Here is a 15873-nt window from a genome sequence, read left to right as displayed (position 1 = left end):
ACCTCAACATTAACTTGACCCGATCGTTTAATTAAATGTGTCAAAAACCCTCTAGACTAACCCACTTTTTCATATCATATTCGTGTCATATTGCCTAGTTATATCATCATTTCCATATTTTTATTCTTAGACAAGTTGAATCATGTTAGGAATCTCACCACCAACCCATCTTGTTTAATTAGACGGGTCGCAAACCAGTATTACTAGTATCTATTTTTTCGTTATACAATTTGTATCGTGTCGATCAACTTTTGCCAACTCTTAACATTGTGGTTTTTGAAAGAGAGGGAACATTGTGGTTATAACCTTGATGTTTACTTTGATTTACTTATTGAATAAGTATAATGTTATATATAAACATGTTTAGAATCTAGAAACGCTTTTTTTAATATACTCAAGTAGTACAATTGTAAAACATATTTAGAACTTGTATTTCTCAAAAAAAAAAAAAAAAAAAAAAAAAAAAAAAAAAAGTGAGAAGTGGGGATTTAGGGGAAGTGGTGGTGGTAGTTGAGGGTTTTTGTGTAATTTCAGTGTAAATTTAAGGTATTTTATAAATATAAAAATAATGTAGTCTCGCTTCTCACCTACTAATTGCAAGTTCGTCACACTTCTATATTTTTAATTCGCTGGCATTCAGCTGCGCCAACTTATTTGGGCTTAGCGCAAGAAGCCACCATTCGGCATTCGCACACAATTATTTTTTACTGTTTTCTTTTGAGGGACATTATTACGGAGTATTTTGTATTTTATTTTCTCTTTTTTTTTTTGTAAGACAAGAAAGGGCTTATACTTTAAAATTTTAAGTGAGTCATACGAGATTTGATCCCTATGTTTCAGGATATAAAATGAAAGCGATATCTCTAATCCACCACTTTTACCTCCATTGTTCTATACTTTTTATTTGCATCAAGGGAAAAACAAAATATTAATTACACTATACATGTTAGTAATTTGATTTATGTAATTGTACATTTTTAATTTTATAATCGGATTAAATAATGGACAAATAAAGTTATGGAGTACACTCCGCCCATCCCATATTTTCATTAAATTTAAAATAGTTGACTACAAATTGTTACTCCGTATTATATGTAAAATTTTTGTAAAAAAAACATAATTTTGTGAGGAATCATTGAATACCTTACATAGTCATTTAGTCTATATATTCGTTTTTAATATAATTAAAGAGAAAGTATTTTGAAATAAATGGAATAGTTATATTATACGTAGTGTATATATATTCGGCATAATAAAATCAGAGTTATGGCAGGTGCAGTAGTAGTCTGGTATTATTGTATCATTCATGAGCTGAGTTTGAGGGACCAAATTTTATTCAGTGTTAGTTTGGTTCAATAGTTGAATACCATAAAGAATTGGTTGCTTTCGACTATTATTATTTTAAAGATTTCTGACAAGGAGACTAATTGGAAAAGGTCAAACTAATATACGTACGTACATGCACGTTGCAAAAACGAACGAAATTGTTTATACTGTATTATTGATGTAAATAGGGTTTAATTGTTCGATATAAAAAAGGAATGATCTGTAATTTTTGTGGGAAAATTTATGGAAGAAATCATCACATTTTCTTCTAATATACTGTACAAAAGAAGAGATAATCTGTAATTTTTGGGGAAATATCTTGGAGAAAGTCATTGCATTTTCTTCTGATAGGCTATTAGAATGGAGTTCTATCAGAAACTATACTTGTGGTATCTAGGGCTGAGCAGAGTGCGGTCTAGACCGCACCAAACTGCAAACCAAACCGCAATATTACGGTTTGGTGCGGTTTACGGTTTGGAAAGTACGGTGCGGTTTTCAAATTTGACCAAACCGCGGTTTTGCGGTTTGGTGCGGAAATTTTAACCAAACAACACCGCAAACCGCAATCGTAAACCGTAAAATCAATAAATATACTAAAATTTAAAAATAAACTCAAAAAATAAAAAAAATAAACAAATAAAAAAAATAAAAGATCCTAAGATTTTTTAGGGTTACTGATTTTATTTTGCAAAACCTAGTAGCCGACATATTCATCTCTTATCCTCATCTTAGTCACTATCCCTCTTCTCCCTCATTTTTCTTCCTCTCTGACTCTTTATATCAATTTCATAATTTCTACATCTTTTTCTCCTTCAAATCTTAATTATTGTGAGATCAAGACCATTGATTTTCAAACAAATCGACCACCACATGCAATCATATTGTTAATTGCTCGCCTCCAATACAATATTCACAATGAAATCTGAAGTAAGTACGTAGTACTTTTTTTAAAAAAATAATTAAATCTTTGTTTAGAAATCTACAATATTCATGTGTAAATCTTGTGTTTTACATGATCAATTGGTTATAAGCATGCGTTTTATACATAGTGTTTGGGTCCAATTTAGTCCAATTGGGCCTAGACATTAAATGATCCAATTAAAAGCCCAAGGTCAAGGTTCAACTCTCCAATTGTGCTAAAGTCAAAGGTCAGCCCTCAAAGCAAGCCAATTGGGCTAAGGCCCAACCTCTCCATGTATGAAGAGGTATAAAAGCCATCAATATTGACAGATTCACATATTCTCATTCATTCGCATTCTCATATATTCTCATATATTCAAGCAAAGCCTCAAGCAACTAATTCTCTTGCATAGTGTTCTCTTTCTACACATTGTACTGACTTTAGCATCGGAGGGGCCTTCCTCGGCAACACCCCCGAGGCTAGTTTACGTGTGTTTACTGTGCAGGAAACCTTCGGCCCAGCATAACTTGGACCGAACCCAGTCTTCTCCGTTTCAGCGGACCTTCGGCAAGGTCCCATTGTTTTCACCCGAAACAATTTGGCGCCGTCTGTGGGGAAGGAGTTCACGAATCTTTAAGCCAAATTTCTAACCAAGATCATCTTGCAATTATCTTAGTAGCAATGGCTAAGAACCGCAAGAGCAAAAGCCTCCGTCAAGGAGCGGGCGAAAAGCCTAAAACCCCTACACCATCACCCTCGCCGGACCGGAACTCTCCCAAGGGTGCCAGCTCGGGGGGAGGATCATACAAGGAGGATTCCCTTTCTCCCGTAATTCATGACTCTCATTATAGGCCGAGTCACTCTCGGTCTAGCAGGGGTGAGTCCGATCATAGGACACATTCAGTGCCCCAAAGCCAACCATCGGCTGCGCGCCCTCATTCCCATACTCGGCCGAAGACCCCTTTGACGGGGCCCAGCTCGGAAGAGGTGGCAAGAGCGCTGGCAGTGCTCATGGAGGCGATGAGGGCACAAAATATGCCACCACCTCGTGATCGAACTCCTCCGCATACCCGGCATCAGCGGAGGAAGTTAGACCATGATGGTGGGAAGCTTCCTTCCTTCCGGGAACTGGAAGAGTGGGAAGAGGATTCCTGGAAAAATGAAAAAGAGAGGAAAAAGAAACCTCAATTTTTAAAAGGATCCTCATCCTCAAGACCAGAAGCGCATAAGAGCAGCAGCTCAGCTTCTCGGCCAGAATCTACTCACCGAGAACCTGAGACTGTTCGCCGAAGCGTCCTTGACCGACTCGGCGGCAAGGAACCGAGCGTGCGCAGTCGCCTCTCATTCCCTGCAGCCGAGGCCCAGACTTCCCAGCCAGGGACGAAAACCACTCCTACCTCTCTAAGAGGGCGGAGCGCGGTCCCTTCGGCCAGGAACAAGGGCAAGGCCGTTATGCTACCCGCCAGTTCACCATTCGAGCAATGGATACTGGAAGAGCGCGTACCCACGGTTAAAATACCGTCGCACATCACATACGACGGGACCTCGGATCCGAAGGATCACGTGGCCTCGTATGAGACTCATATGCATCTTTGCCCCAGATCCGAAGCGACTTGGTGCAAATATTTCCCAACCACTCTCAAGGGGGTCGCGCAAACGTGGATCTCCAAGGGAGTAAGGCAAGGCTCCATAACAGGGTGGGATGATCTGTCCTCCAAGTTCAGGAGCAAGTTTTCCACGACAAACCGCCGAGAGAAGACTACTGCAGAGCTCATGAGTCTACAACAGGGGGAAACCGAAAGCCTCCGAGACTATCTGACCCGTTTCAGTAACGAGTCATCCAGCGTCTCTCAGCTGGACCAGGGGCTAGCCGTTTTTGCAATGCAGAATGGCCTTCAGCCCGGAAAGTTCCTAGACTTCATGGTCATGCATACCCCGCAGACCTTGGAGGAAGCTCTGAATGCCTCGGATAAGTTCATCCGAGCCGAAAAATGGAACAAAGCGAAAACCCAACCTCAATTTGGGGGAGGGAAACAAAGACAAATACCCTTGTCTGAAGGCCAAGGCCATAAGGCAAAGGGAAAGTCAAAGGCCTCGGAGCAATCTTTGGCCACCGACCCAAAGAAGGAAAGATCTGCCTCATACACAGGCAGATACGAGTCCTACACTCCGCTCTCTCTTCCACGCGCCAAAATTTACAGCGTGACGAAGGAGGAGCAGAGTTACCGAAAGTCGAGACCACTTCCAGAGTGGTATCAGCGAAAAAATAAAAATCAGTGGTGCGAGTTCCACGAGTCTTCGGGACACAACACTGAGGAGTGTATCCAACTGAAGGACCAGATAGAGGACATGGTCCGGAAGGGATACTTGAAAAAATGCATCGCGGATCACCGCGAGAAAAAAGAATCCGAGAAGTCAGCAAAGGACTCTCGGCAAGACCTCGACTTCCCCCGGAAGAACAGTAAAAAGCCGGAGGAGAAATTCCCTCCGATCAATGTTATCTCGGGAGGAATATAGTCTCGGAGGGAGCACAAGCGACACCTTAGGGCTTTGACTCACCAGGTGAACAACGCTGACATTCAATCTCCCCAGTCGCCGGTGCCGAACATGACGTTCACAGCCGCCGACTGCCGGGGGATTACGTTCCCTCACGAGGATCCGTTGGTGATCATCGCCACGGTGGCCAACCACGACGTCAGTAAGGTCCTTGTTGACGGTGGCAGTGGAGCAAACATTCTGTTCCGAAAGGCCTACAATCAAATCAAGCTAAAGCCCAAGCACCTTACGCCGGTACCCTACCCGGTATCCGGGTTCAATGGGGCTTCAACTTATCCAGATGGGAAGGTGACACTTCCTGTCACCATCGGCTGCGATGAGGCAGCCAGGAACGTCATGATTGAATTTTTGGTCATTGACGCTCCTTCAGTGTACAACGTGATTTTGGGGAGACCCATAATTCATGAGATCCAAGGGGTCGTCTCAACTTATCACCAGCTGATGATTTACGTCTCAGACGCCGGCTTCCCCGAAAGGATACAGGGCAACCAAAAGGACGCCCGAAGGTGCAACTACCTCAAACCATCCAATAGTCGCCCAGATGACAAGGATGAGGAGGAGAAAGAAAAAGAAAGAGAGCCGAGCACAAAAAAGCCGAAAGGCTAAGTGCTTCGGCCCAAGGATCTGTACCCAGAGGTAAAGGGCCCGAAAGGGAAAAGGCTAGCTCTTCAGCTGAGCCGCAAGACTCAGAGAGCCAGCCGAAAAACAAAAAGACTGGGACACCTGCCGACATTGGCAGCAGGCCAGATTATGAAGAGTCCAGTCCATCAGCAATGGACATGGACCAACAGACTGAAACAGTTGAGTTGGCCGAAGGAGACGTTGAGAAATGTGTAACAATCGGGATGGACCTTGATCCGAACACCCGTTGTGAACTTATTCAGCTCCTTCGGGACAACAGAGATGTGTTTGCTTTCTCGGCAGCTGATATGCCCGGGATAAGTTCAGACCTCATCTCCCATAAGCTTAATGTTGACCCGACGTGTCGACCAGTTAAGCAAAAGAAGCGGAATTACTCCGCCAATAAGAACCGAGACATCGCAGCCGAGGTCAAAAAATTGTTGGAGGCAGGATTCATCGAACCTTGCCGATATCCAGAATGGCTGGCAAATGTGGTGATGGTTCAGAAGCCCAATGGTACCTGGAGGATGTGCGTTGACTTCACGGACCTAAATAAGGCTTGTCCAAAGGATTTCTATCCCTTTCCGAGGATCGATCAGCTAGTCGATTCGACAAGTGGCCATGCCTTGCTTAGTTTCATGGACGCATTCTCGGGGTATCATCAGATCTTTATGCACCCCGACGATCGAGCAAAGACAGCATTCGTCACGAACGCTGGGGTGTACAATTACAAAATGATGCCCTTCGGATTGAAAAATGCGGGGGCAACCTATCAAAGGCTGGTGGATCAAGTTTTCGCCGATCAAAAGGGCCGAAACATGGAAGTCTATGTTGACGATTCGATCGTCAAAAGCAAAAAACCCGAGGACCATGTAAAGGACCTGGCTGAAACTTTCGCCACCTTGAGAAAGCATCAAATGAAACTGAATCCGAAGAAGTGTGTCTTCGGCGTGAAGTCAGGGAAATTCCTTGGGTTCATAGTCAGCAAAAGGGGGATTGATGCCAATCCCTCTAAAGTCAAAGCGGCGCTCGACCTTCCTGAGCCGAAAACGAAGCGGGATGTTCAGCGGCTCACCGCAAGAATGGCAGCCCTCTCGAGGTTCATTTCCAGAGCTTCGGATAAGGGGTTACCTTTCTTCAAAGCCCTGAAACTTCCGAAAACAAAAGAGCTCGTTTGGGAGGAAGAGCAAAAAGACGCCTTTAAACAGCTTCGGGAGCATCTGGCTCAACTCCCAACGCTGGCTAGCCCAGCTGAAGGAGAAACATTGTACCTATATGTGGCCGTTAGCCCAGCCACCATCAGCGCAGTATTGCTGAAGGAAGAAAGTAAAAGTCAGCAACCGATCTACTTCGTCAGTCATACACTGACGGATGCCGAGACTCGCTATCCTCTACTCGAGAAAGTCGCTTTCGCGGTAGTAGTAGCTGCTCGGAAGCTGAGGCCCTATTTTGATTGCCATCAGATAGTGGTCTTCACTGATCAGCCGTTGGAAAAAGTTCTCGGCAAGGTTGAAAAATCTGGTAGGCTAGCCAAGTGGGCTTTTGAGCTCACCGAATTCAGCATCAGCTACCGTCCGAGGGCTGCCATTAAGGCTCAAGCTCTAGCGGATTTCTTGGCCGAATGCTCATACCAAGAAGCGCTAGACAGTGAAAAGAAAGTCTGGACCGTGTTTACGGATGGATCTTCCACCGAAGACGGTTCGGGGGCAGGAGTGGTGATAACTTCTCCCGAAGGCAAATCCTTTGAGTATGCACTAAAGTTTTCTTTTAAGGCCTCGAATAATGAAGCCGAGTATGAGGCAACAATCGCCGGCCTAGAATTGTGCATCTCCCTGGAAGCCGATCATGTCTGCCTAAAAACAGACTCTCAGCTAGTTGCATATCAGATCAGTGGCAGCTACGAGGCCAAAGAGCCCTCCATGATAGCTTATCTTGCCAAGATCAAATCAGTCATTGCAGAGCTGAAAACTTTTGAGGTTCAGCTGATCCCAAGGGGTCTAAATACTCAAGCCGATGCACTCTCCAAACTTGCCAGTTCATCTCTTACCGAGCTGAACAGATCTGTATATGTAGAAGTGCGTTGAGAGAGAAGTGTCGACGAAGCACCTGAAGTGTGCTGCGCTGACCCAGAGCCTAGTTGGATGGACCCCATCCTAGCTTTCAAGCTTCGGGGAGAAACTCCCGAAGATAAAGCTTTGGCCTCCAAGATGAAGAGAACCAGCTCTAGGTTCATTGTCTTCAGGGGGGAACTTCTGAAAAAGTCCTTCTCAGCCCCATTGCTGAAATGCGTGGGACCAACAGATGCAGATTGAGGGCTGGATATTACTGGCCCACCATGATCGCAGATGCTAAGGAGCTGGTTCGGAAATGCGAAAAATGTCAAAAATACGCTCCAGTTATCCATCAGCCAGCAAGGGATCTTCAGCCGATCCTTAATCCACTCCCGTTTGCCCAATGGGGACTGGATATACTGGGACCATTTCCAGAGGCTGTGTACCAGAAAAAATGGCTGATAGTTGGAGTTGACTACTTCAGTAAATGGATCGAGGCCGAAGCAGCCTCGAACATTACAGAGCAAACTGTCAGAAAATTTATCTGGCAGAATATCATCACTCGCTTTGGCATCCCGAGAGTATTTGTCTTCGATCATGGGAGGCAATTTGATAACTTACCGCTGAAGCGGTATACAGATCAGTTCGGCATCAAACTGGCATATTCAGCGGTATGCCACCCGCAAAGTAACGGACAAGCCGAAGCTGCAAATAAACAGATCTTAAATGCCCTCAAGAAGAGGGTGGAAGATCAAAAGTCCAAGTGGCTGGAGGAGCTCCCTGGAACCCTTTGGTCCCTTCGGACAACTGAAAAAGAGGCAACGGGCCATTCACCTTTTGAACTGGTGTATGGTGCCGAAGCCGTCCTTCCAGTGGAAATTGGCTCTGAGAGCCTTCGAGTGCATCACTTCTCGGCTGAGAATGAGCGACTGATGAGGGAATCTCTCGATTTCCTCGACGAAGTAAGAGACTCAGCCCGAGACAGGATGGCCTCTTATAAGCAGAGAATCATCAAATTTTATAACCGAAGGGTCCATGCAAGGCCTCTCAAAATTGGAGACCTTGTCCTTCGGAATGCTGCTGCAGTTCAGAAAGGCCGAATCCATGGGAAACTCTCAGCTGCATGGGAAGGACCTTATGAAATCTATGATGAGCTTCAGCCAGGGACATACCGACTTCGGCAGTTGGATGGAACTGAGTTGAAAAATCACTGGAACGCTGATGTACTGAAAAAATATCATGTGTAAACCCTTCGGGGCAGAACAATCTTTGTAAGTACATTTTGAATTAATGAAAGGCCTTGGAGCCGCCATTTATATAAATGTTTACAACTTTTTATCCTTTCAAAGTTTTCTTCGTTCTATCTATTCTTTAAGGGTTTTTTATTCAGCCTCGTCTGAAACCTTCGCCTTCGGGTAACTGGGTTTCAGATTGCTGACAAAACTCGTCTTTTTAAAGAACATTGGTCTTTCAGCTGAATTCCAACTTCAGTAAGACTTGTTCTCCAAAGACATGAGTCCATGGACAATTCTGGGTTATTGCTTTAACTGAGCCTTGTATCCCAGAAAGCCATTATCCGAAGCATTGCCTTCAGTTGGCCCTGTGTTTCGGATATGCGTCTTTTAAAGAACACAGGTCTTTCAGCTGAAGTCCAACTTCGGTAAGATTTGTTCTCCAAAGTCATGAGTCCATGGACAATTCTGGGATATTGCCTTAACTGAGCCTTGTATCCCAGAAAGCTAATATCCGAAGCATTGCCTTCAGTTGGCCCTGTGTTTCGGATACCCATTTTAAAGAAGTGAAGAAATTGTTTATTCAGCTGAAGCCATACTTCAATTTCTGGGGGGGGGGCAAGAAGCACTATCAGTGCAAGTTTATGTTCGGCAGAATTGAAGAAACAGTAAAGCATTCAAAAACAAAGCAGCTGAAGAAAAGAACATCAAATTAATAATTTATGCTCAGAAATTGAGCTACAAGTTCAATTAAACTGTATCGGCAGCCGCCCACAAGCGGAAAATAACAGCTGCCGAAATACGTACATAAGCAAAAAAAATAAACTGTTGTACGACAAGGCAAGCTGAAGCAAAAACAAGGCAAAAAATTCAGAAAGCGGCAAGTCTAAAGTTAAGCGCATGATGAACCGCAAGATTCTGAAGACGACTGCCCGAGTTCCTATGCTTCAGCCCGAGGATCAAACTGATCAACGTTGTTGAGCCCCATGGTGGCCTCAGCCCCAGCAGCAGAAGAAGCAGGCTTTGCACTCTGCCGAGCCTCCCTTTCCCTCTGTTCAGCCTCCAACTCCATTCTCTCAGCTTCCTCTTCGGCTTCCTCAGCCTTAAGAATTTCAGCTTCGACTGGAGTTGCATACTTCATATGAGGGTCTTCGGGATTCTGGACCCATTCAGCACATTTGGACCAGTCCAGCTTCGGCTCAGCATGAAGGCAGACTCTTCGGCATACTCTGAACCCGTTTCTGAAACCCATTTCATATTCTTCCTGGGTATAGACACGGACTTTGAGTAGAGCCTCAGCATCAGCCAGCTTCTTCTAGGTCTCCTCCAAGTCTTCCTTGGATTTCTTCAGCTCATCGGCGAGCTTGGAGGAGGAACCTTTCAGCTCATTCAGCTCCTGCTGAACTTGGGAAGCCTTTGTCTGAGCCTGGGCCACTTCTACTTTTTTGGCCATCAGTTGATCCTCAGCCTCATGGAGTTTAGCTCTTTGAACTTCAGTAGCAGCAGCAGCCTCTGAGAGTTGGACATCCCTGGCTTGGAGCAGCTCTTCAACAGCCATTCTGCTGGCTTCAAGAGCTTCTAGCTGTTGCTGCACTTCAGCTTGTGCAGCAGCTCCTTCCTGAATACGGCTCTCAACGGCAGCCTTGAATTTGGAGACGTCCACTCCCATGTGCTCCTGGAGGAATTTTTCCCCTTCCATCAGTGGGGGAAAAACTTCCTTCTCCATAGCGTCGCAGAAGGTTTTGAGGGCTTCTGCAGCTTTTTTCTCATACTCCTCACCCTTCTGCTGCTTCTCTTCAGCTGCTGCTTGCTTCAGCTTAGCAAGCTTTAATTCCTCTTCAGCTACCTTCTTTTCGTGCTCGGCAGCGTCTACCCTATCTTGTAGGGTATCTATCAGCTCTACAATGAGAGTCTGATTGTGCACGAACTGAAAACAGGAGCACAAGTTAAAAAATAAAAGTAAATAAAAATAGAGCTGAATTTTAGAGGAAATAAAGGCAAGGAAAATCACCTGCATCATCAGCAGTTGGTTAGACCTGGCTGGGTCAGGAACTGATCTGCTGGATTCGCCCATCCCAGCAGTGGCCTTCAGCGACCAGATTCTTGCCCTATCTACTTCGGACATGCCAGCAAAATCGCCGAAGTAGGCTGCAGCACCTTCACGGTTCTGACCCCATATGAGGTCCCAGATGTGATCTGGGATTGGAATTCGGGGGGCCGAGAAACCCATTTCTCCAGATTGCAGAGTCTGGAAGGAGGGAAAGGATGACGACGGAGCTTGTTTAGCTTTGAATGGCTCAGCATCATCCTTCTCAGAGGAGTCAATTACTATGACCTCCTCTTCTTCAGGGGTGAGGACGAAAGCCTCAACCTCTCTTGCAATGTCTGCCGTGAAACCCTCAGCACTGGGCATCACGGCATCTTTATTCTTGTGCTCAGCAGCACTCTCCTGAATTTCTTCTTGGACCCCTCCCTTAGATTCGGGAGTTCTCTGATCCACCTCCATCTCAGGAGGTGGCGGAGGGGTCTTTTGAGGTGATTGGGGTGGTGGCCGGGGAACCCTCGGCAATCCATTGCCTTCCTCGGGTTCCCTTATTTCAACGCCGATGGTCATCGGCCTCCGCTGAAAGTCATGAGGGCCGATGATGGCCATTCTTCGGCGCCTTTTCTGAAGAGGCTGCTCGTCCATGTCTGAGTCTGAAGACTCTTCTTGTATTTGGTCTTCGGGACGAACAGGGGCTTTCCCTTCTCTGTGTCTGTTACTCTCTTCAGACTGTAACAGACAGGGGGGAGGAAGAATGTGAGTGCAAAAAAAACAAAAAAAAAAAAAAAAAAAAAAAAAGAAAAGAAAAAAGAAGAAAGACAAAGTTAAGTCTGAAAGATCACCGAGGTCTTCAGCAAAGCCTCGTCTTCTTCAGCTGCCCTAGCTGCAGCTTCTTCTTCAGCAGCTCTGGAGGACCCTTCTCCTCCTTCGCAAGCTTCGAGAACCCGTGCAACCTCTTCGGCTGTACGGGCAGCTTCAGCTTCTTCGTCCAGCAGCTGAAACCAGGGGTCTCTCTTCTTCCACCAAGGCTTCTGCCTCTGATACAGAGCAACAGCCTCAATTTGGAAGTGGGAAGAGTCTAGATGAACTTCCCTATGCCTCGGTTCAGTGATAGACGGGGCCCGATCAGTTACAACTCGTTATCGGTTGACACCAAGACGAGCGTAGTTAATGCCAACGTTGGTCTCGTCCCGCTCTGAAAAAGAAAAGGGGAAAGGTCAGTTCAGATAGGTTGGCACAGCATAAAAAAGCGAAGTGAGAGAAGAAAAAGAGATAATTAAAAAGCCTCGGCCCCAGCCGAAGAAGCTTACCATCCTTAAACTTTCGGCTGAGGCCAACAGCTGCTAGCATGTTCTCTTGGAAAACATAATGCGTATCGGGGAGCCAAGTCTCCGGGATATGCTGCATTCGGCCGCTGCCCCCCCCCCCCCGGTTCGGCAGCTTGCCGAAGATATTTTGTTGATAAAGGTTCGGATCCGGCCCGTTATCTGCGGGGGGACCTAGACTTCCCATGTCGGGATCAGGCTCAGCAAGGTACCGGGGAGCGCTGAAGACGCAAGGGTGGCCCGGATCTGTGGGTGCCCTAACCCAAATCCATTGACCTCTCCAGTCCTTGTCTGAAGAGTCGTTCGGCCACATGGTCAGGTACTGGGGCCGAGACTCAATTCGGTACCACCCAGAACCATGGCTTCCGTGCCCACTTTGAATATTTGGCACTAGCCGATGAAGCTTTTTGAAGCAGTGCAGGTTCGGCACATACTTGAAGAACTTGCAGACCCATAGGTATGTCATCACCCTTCGGATGCTGGTAGGAGTTAGCTGACATAGGGAGATATTGTAATGGATCAGCAAGTCTCGGACAAATACGTCCAAAGGGAACCTCAGCCCGTACTGAAGCTGTCTTGTGTACACCCCCACATACCCTGGGGGTGGACGATGTATTCTATCGGATGCCGCGGGCATTCGGCACCAATACCCATCAGCTTCAAAAATGTCGTAATGCAACTCAATTTGCTCGGCAAACCGATATTGTTCGGCATTCTCCACCCACCATGAGTAGGGGCGGTTCTTTATCATGGCCGAAGCTACTTCGGCATTCTCCCACTCTGAAAACCCGGGGAGGATATCCCAAAGGACAGCGGGAACTTCATCGTCCCGTCCAGAAGCGCTCGGCCCCTCCGTTCTCTGAGGAGGAGCCGAGGAAATTGGAGTCGCCCTAATCCCTTCAGCAGGGTCAGACTCTGGCCTTTGTCCATTCCAGGTCCCAATCCTGTTCCTAGGATCGGGAATTGGCCTTGCTCTTCTTGGAGCACGGGCTCTACCTCTAACTCCTCTTGCCATTGATTATTTCGAAGAAAAAAGTCGAAAAAAAGGGAAGGAGTTCGAATTCGAAGAAAAATAAACTGAAATCAAAGGAATTTACCTTAATCCGAAGCGAAAGTTGCCGATTTACGAGTTCGTAGTGGCAAGTCTCAGTTTCTAAGCTTAATGCTCGGGGAATTTGCGAAGTTTTGATGCGGGTTCTTGGTTTCTCTCGAGAATTCTGGGTTTGTGTTGGTGAATAAGTGAGGAGAGATGACGCACCTCTGTTTATATCTCCAGGAATGGGAATACGGGGAGTCCGCGTTTCAATTTCTCTTAAATACCCCACTAAGTAACCGTTAAACACACGACCTTGCGATTAAACTGCCCATTATCCGTCCAACTTCCACCATCATCCGCCTTAACCGTTGTTATCTCATTAATTACGGTTTAAATTCAAATTTTTGGATTAATTAAATCATTTACTTCCCTCCTTTTCTGAATTAAATCAAACCCGACCCGTCATCCTTCCAAATCGGGTCTGGGGGGCAAGTTGTTTGGGTCCAATTTAGTCCAATTGGGCCTAGGCATTAAATGATCCAATTAAAAGCCCAAGGTCAAGGTTCAACTCTCCAATTGTGCTAAAGTCAAAGGTCAGCCCTCAAAGCAAGCCAATTGGGCTAAGGCCCAACCTCTCCATGTATGAAGAGGTATAAAAGCCATCAATATTGACAGATTCACATATTCTCATTCATTCACATTCTCATATATTCTCATATATTCAAGCAAAGCCTCAAGCAACTAATTCTCTTGCATAGTGTTCTCTTTCTACACATTGTACTGACTTTAGCATCGGAGGGGCCTTCCTCGGCAACACCCCCGAGGCTAGTTTACGTGTGTTTACTGTGCAGGAAACCTTCGGCCCAGCATAACTTGGACCGAACCCAGTCTTCTCCGTTTCAGCGGACCTTCAGCAAGGTCCCATTGTTTTCACCCGAAACACATAGTATCAAATTTGATTTTTTTTTTTCATTTTATTTTTTGTTTATAACCTCTCAAATTTACAAGTCACAATTTTATGCATGTAATTTGTGTATAGTCTGATAGTGTCTTTAACTTTAAAATTTGTGCAACTAATTTATTAAATTTTTTTGGTCTAGTTTGTTTGTCTCATACAACGGAGTCGAGTACTGGGTCTTGCAAAGTAAGTTATTACTTCCTCAATTTATTAGCATTTTTCTACAATTGTAAATCATGTTTATTGATTTTACTTCCAACTGATTTATTTTTGATATTTTGACGTGTAGATGTCAAGTGCAGAAGGCAGTCCAAGTTTTGTTGGGACTCCCCTTGCTGATGATGATAATGAGAAGGTAGCCCAAGAAGGAAAAATCGCAAACCGCACCAAATTGTATATTGCGGTGCGGTTTGGTGCGGTTTGTATATAATTGCGATTTGGTGCGGTTTGAAAAAATCACAAACCGCACCGTGCACAGCGCTAGTGGTATCCTTTACATGGAGATCAAAAGTCAAGGAGTCATTTATTTGACTCTTATTCATTTAATTTTGACTCTACTTGAAATTGAACATAAGTTTTTAAGATTGGCCAGTTTCTTGCATGTATCAATTTTATTGTCTAAATTATTCAACAGAAATGATGACAATTTATGAATTTGATTTAGAACAAGCCAGTGGCGGATCTTGGCCGAAAATATTATAGGGGCCAGGTTTAAATATTTTACTTCATGTTCAAAACTAATCACTATACTCCAATATTTACTTCTTGTTCAAAACTATTCATCAAGTATAGGCTATTTAAGTTTATTAACTAATTAATTATAATAATTTACGGGGGACCTGGCCCCGGTGGAAGGTCCCCCTCTGGAACAAGCATATATAGCGCATGTCATTTGGTTGACACATATGAGTAAAGTTTTTTTTAAACAAGCTAAGGTCTCACGACATCATCTTTTTCAATAACTAGTTATAACTTAATTACACTGTTGCATGATGGATAAAAAAAAAGGACAGGAGAATGATAATCCTGATCTCGCTTGATTGCCTTAAAACGAATAAACAATTAAATTCGAGTGGATGGTGCACCTAATGGTATTATAATTAGCTCATTTTAATGATTATTGTAATAATCAAATAAGCAAATAAACAATACTCTTTATTCATAAATACATTACATATGCACCTGGGTTTATTATAGTGTAATTTGTACGACAATAGCAACCTTTTCATAATTTTTTATAAACAATTTTCAACAAAAAAAACTATATTTAAAATGTGAGTGATTAACTCACAAGTTGGAAAGTATAGTAATATAGTTTCCTATATTAAGAATACCCAATATAACACCACTCGAATATAATTTATTTTGTAGCAGGTTGAGCAGACATAATTTGGCAATTAGGCACACTGCACACATGCCATATAAGTTGCATAGACTATTCCTAAATTATTTATAATATTAGTCTCAGAGATATATACCTACTTGTTTAATTTGTTGTTCTGTTATTATTAAGTATATTACTATTTAGTAATGCTGTGTTTAGGCTGCTATGCTTAGCTGAGCTGGCATTCTGTTATCTTTCTTTTTGTCATTTAGCTTTCTGTTATTTTGGTACAATGCATGTGTTAGATTCTTGCCAGCTATTGTAGCTCTGCTGATTGGTACATGTATTAAGGTGTAATGCTGTAACGGTTTTCATTCAAGCAATCAGAAAATATTCCTCCCTCTTCTCTTCTCTAAATTCTCTCCCTGATTCATCATGAATTTCCTCTGCTTTGAGCACTGAAATCACTTTATTACAGTCTTTAGTTATTGGATGCAAT

At 44.3% G+C, this 15873-nt stretch overlaps 1 long non-coding RNA gene across 1 annotated transcript; it reads left to right on the top strand.

Moving 5' to 3' along the window:
• Window positions 1–1980: 1980 nt before the first annotated feature.
• LOC110706490 lies at window positions 1981–14421 on the top strand. The gene is made up of 3 exons (XR_002508362.1): window positions 1981–2253; window positions 14193–14236; window positions 14340–14421. It is a non-coding gene; the product is annotated as an uncharacterized LOC110706490 (long non-coding RNA).
• Window positions 14422–15873: the final 1452 nt, after the last annotated feature.

The sequence above is a fragment of the Chenopodium quinoa genome, unplaced genomic scaffold (genome assembly GCF_001683475.1).
Source record: "Chenopodium quinoa cultivar QQ74 unplaced genomic scaffold, ASM168347v1, whole genome shotgun sequence".
Taxonomy (NCBI): domain Eukaryota; kingdom Viridiplantae; phylum Streptophyta; class Magnoliopsida; order Caryophyllales; family Amaranthaceae; genus Chenopodium; species Chenopodium quinoa.
The sequence above is the reverse complement of the archived record's forward strand: the minus strand, read 5'-3'. Positions and strand labels throughout refer to the sequence as shown.